The following is a 4,507-nucleotide window of genomic DNA, read 5'->3' as shown; positions in this document are numbered from 1 at the left end:
ACACCACGACCCGCCCCACGACCCGCTCCACGACCCGCTCCACGATCAGCTCCACGACCCGCCCCACGACCCGCTCCACGACCCGCTCCACGATCAGCTCCATGACCCGCTCCACGACCCGCCCCACGACCCGCTCCACGACCCGCTCCACGATCAGCTCCATGACCCGCTCCACGACCCGCCCCACGACCCGCTCCACGACCCGCTCCACGATCAGCTCCACGATCAGCTCCATGACCCGCTCCACGACCCGCCCCACGACCCGCTCCACGACCCGCTCTACGATCAGCACCATGACCCGCTCCACGACCCGCTCCACGACCCGCTCCACGATCAGCTCCATGACCCGCTCCACGACCCGCCCCACGACCCGCTCCACGACCCGCTCCACGATCAGCTCCATGACACGCCCCACGACCCGCTCTACGATCAGCTCCATGACCCGCTCCACGTCCCGCACCATGATATGCTTTATGATCCACTTCACGACCCATTCCACGACCCACTCCATGACCCACACCATGACGCACTCCATGACCTGCACCATGACCCGCACCATGACCCGCTCCATGACACACACCATGACCCGCTCCATGACCCGCACCATGACCCGCTCCATGACCCGTTCCATGACACACACCATGACCCGCTCCATGACCCGCTCCATGACCCGCTCCATGACACACACCATGACCCACACCATGACCCGCTCCATGACCCGCACCATGACCCGCTCCATGACACACACCATGACATGCTCCATGACACACACCATGACCCGCACCATGACCCGCTCCATGACACACACCATGACACGCTCCATGACCCACACCATGACCCGCACCATGACCCGCACCATGACCCGCACCATGACCTGCTCCATGACCTGCTCCATGACCCGCACCATGACCCGCACCATGACCCGCTCCATGACACACACCATGACCCACACCATGACCCACACCATGACCCGCACCATGACCCACACCATGACCCGCACCATGACCCGCTCCATGACCCACACCATGACCCGCACCATGACCCACACCATGACCCGCTCCATGACCCACACCATGACCCGCACCATGACCCACACCATGACCCGCACCATGACCCGCTCCATGACCCACACCATGACCTGCTCCATGACCCACACCATGACCCGCACCATGACACACACCATGACCCGCACCATGACCCACACCATGACCCGCACCATGACCCGCTCCATGACACACACCATGACCTGCTCCATGACCTGCTCCATGACCCACACCATGACCCGCACCATGACACACACCATGACCCACACCATGACCCACACCATGACCCGCACCATGACCCGCACCATGACACACACCATGACCCACACTATGACCCACACCATGACCCGCACCATGACCCGCTCCATGACACACACCATGACCTGCTCCATGACCCGCACCATGACCCGCTCCATGACACACACCATGACCTGCTCCATGACCCACACCATGACCCGCACCATGACCCGCACCATGACCCACTCCATGACCCACACCATGACCCACTCCATGACCCACACCATGACCAGCACCATGACCCACTCCATGACACACTCCATGACCCGCTCCATGACCCACACCATGACCCGCACCATGACCCGCACCATGACCCACTCCATGACCCACACCATGACCCACTCCATGACCCACACCATGACCAGCACCATGACCCACTCCATGACACACACCATGACCCGCTCCATGACCCACACCATGACCCGCTCCATGACACACCATGACCCGCACCATGACCTGCTCCATGACCCACTCCATGACCCACACCATGACCCACTCCATGACCCACACCATGACCAGCACCATGACCCACTCCATGACCCACACCATGACCCGCACCATGACCCACACCATGACCCGCACCATGACCCACACCATGACCCACACCATGACCCACACCATGACCCGCACCATGACCCACACCATGACCAGCACCATGACCCACACCATGACCCACACCATGACCCACTCCATGACACACTCCATGACCCGCACCATGACCCGCACCATGACCCACTCCATGACCCACACCATGACCCGCACCATGACCCACACCATGACCCGCACCATGACCCGCTCCATGACCCACACCATGACCCGCACCATGACCTGCACCATGACCCACTCCATGACACACACCATGACCCGCACCATGACCCACACCATGACCCACACCATGACTCACTCCATGACACACACCATGACCCGCACCATGACCCGCTCCATGACCCACACCATGACCCGCTCCATGACCCACACCATGACCCGCACCATGACCCACTCCATGACCCACACCATGACCCGCACCATGACCCACACCATGACCCGCACCATGACCTGCTCCATGACCCACTCCATGACCCACACAATGACCCGCTCCATGACCCACACCATGACCCGCACCATGACCCACTCCATGACCCACACCATGACCCGCACCATGACCCGCACCATGACCCACTCCATGACCCACACCATGACCCACTCCATGACCCACACCATGACCCACACCATGACCCGCACCATGACCCGCACCATGGCCCACTCCATGACCCACACCATGACCCGCACCATGACCTGCTCCATGACACACACCATGACCCGCACCATGACCCGCTCCATGACACACACCATGACCCGCACCATGACCCGCACCATGACCCACACCATGACCCACACCATGACCCGCACCATGACCCGCTCCATGACCCACACCATGACCCGCACCATGACCCACACCATGACCCGCACCATGACCTGCTCCATGACCCACACCATGACCCGCACCATAACCCGCTCCATGACCCGCACCATGACCCACACCATGACCCGCACCATGACCCGCACCATGACCCGCACCATGACCCGCACCATGACCTGCTCCATGACCTGCTCCATGACCCGCACCATGACCTGCACCATGACCCGCTCCATGACACACACCATGACCCACACCATGACCCACACCATGACCCGCGCCATGACCCACACCATGACCCGCACCATGACCCGCTCCATGACCCACACCATGACCTGCACCATGACCCACACCATGACCCGCTCCATGACCCACACCATGACCCGCACCATGACCCACACCATGACCCGCACCATGACCCGCTCCATGACCCACAAAATGACCTGCTCCATGACCTGCTCCATGACCCGCACCATCACCCGCTCCATGACACACACCATGACCCGCACCATGACCTGCTCCATGACCCACACCATGATCCACACCATGACCTGCACCATGACCCGCTCCATGACACACACCATGACCCGCTCCATGACCCACACCATGACCCGCTCCATGACCCACACCATGACCCGCACCATGACCCGCTCCATGACCCACACCATGACCCGCTCCATGACACACCATGACCCGCACCATGACCTGCTCCATGACCCACTCCATGACCCACACCATGACCCACTCCATGACCCACACCATGACCCGCACCATGACCCACTTCATGACCCACACCATGACCCGCACCATGACCCACACCATGACCCGCACCATGACCCACACCATGACCCACACCATGACCCACACCATGACCCGCACCATGACCCACACCATGACCCACACCATGACCAGCACCATGACCCACACCATGACCCACACCATGACCCACTCCATGACACACACCATGACCCGCACCATGACCCACACCATGACCCGCACCATGACCCACACCATGACCCACACCATGACCCATTCCATGACACACTCCATGACCCGCACCATGACCCACTCCATGACCCACACCATGACCCGCACCATGACCCACACCATGACCCGCACCATGACCCGCTCCATGACCCACACCATGACCCGCACCATGACCCACACCATGACCCGCACCATGACCTGCACCATGACCCACTCCATGACACACACCATGACCCGCACCATGACCCACACCATGACCCACACCATGACCCACTCCATGACACACACCATGACCCGCACCATGACCCGCTCCATGACCCACACCATGACCCGCTCCATGACCCACACCATGACCCGCACCATGACCCACTCCATGACCCACACCGTGACCCGCACCATGACCCACACCATGACCCGCACCATGACCTGCTCCATGACCCACTCCATGACCCACACCATGACCCGCTCCATGACCCACACCATGACCGCACCATGACCCACTCCATGACCCACACCATGACCCGCACCATGACCCGCACCATGACCCACTCCATGACACACACCATGACCCACTCCATGACCCACACCATGACCCACACCATGACCCGCACCATGACCCGCACCATGACCCACTCCATGACACACTCCATGACCCACTCCATGACCCACACCATGACCCACACCATGACCCGCACCATGACCCACTCCATGACACACACCATGACCCACTCCATGACCCACACCATGACCCGCACCATGACCC

At 61.5% G+C, this 4,507-nt stretch overlaps 1 pseudogene; it reads right to left on the bottom strand.

Moving 5' to 3' along the window:
• Positions 1-225: 225 nt before the first annotated feature.
• LOC138366299 (uncharacterized protein DDB_G0282077-like) lies at positions 226-4,227 on the bottom strand (annotated as a pseudogene).
• Between the last annotated feature and the right edge of the window lie 280 nt (positions 4,228-4,507).

This window comes from Procambarus clarkii, chromosome 19 (genome assembly GCF_040958095.1).
Source record: "Procambarus clarkii isolate CNS0578487 chromosome 19, FALCON_Pclarkii_2.0, whole genome shotgun sequence".
NCBI classification, from domain to species: Eukaryota; Metazoa; Arthropoda; class Malacostraca; order Decapoda; family Cambaridae; genus Procambarus; species Procambarus clarkii.
Note: the sequence above shows the minus strand (reverse complement) of the source record. Positions and strands in the feature narration are given on the sequence as shown.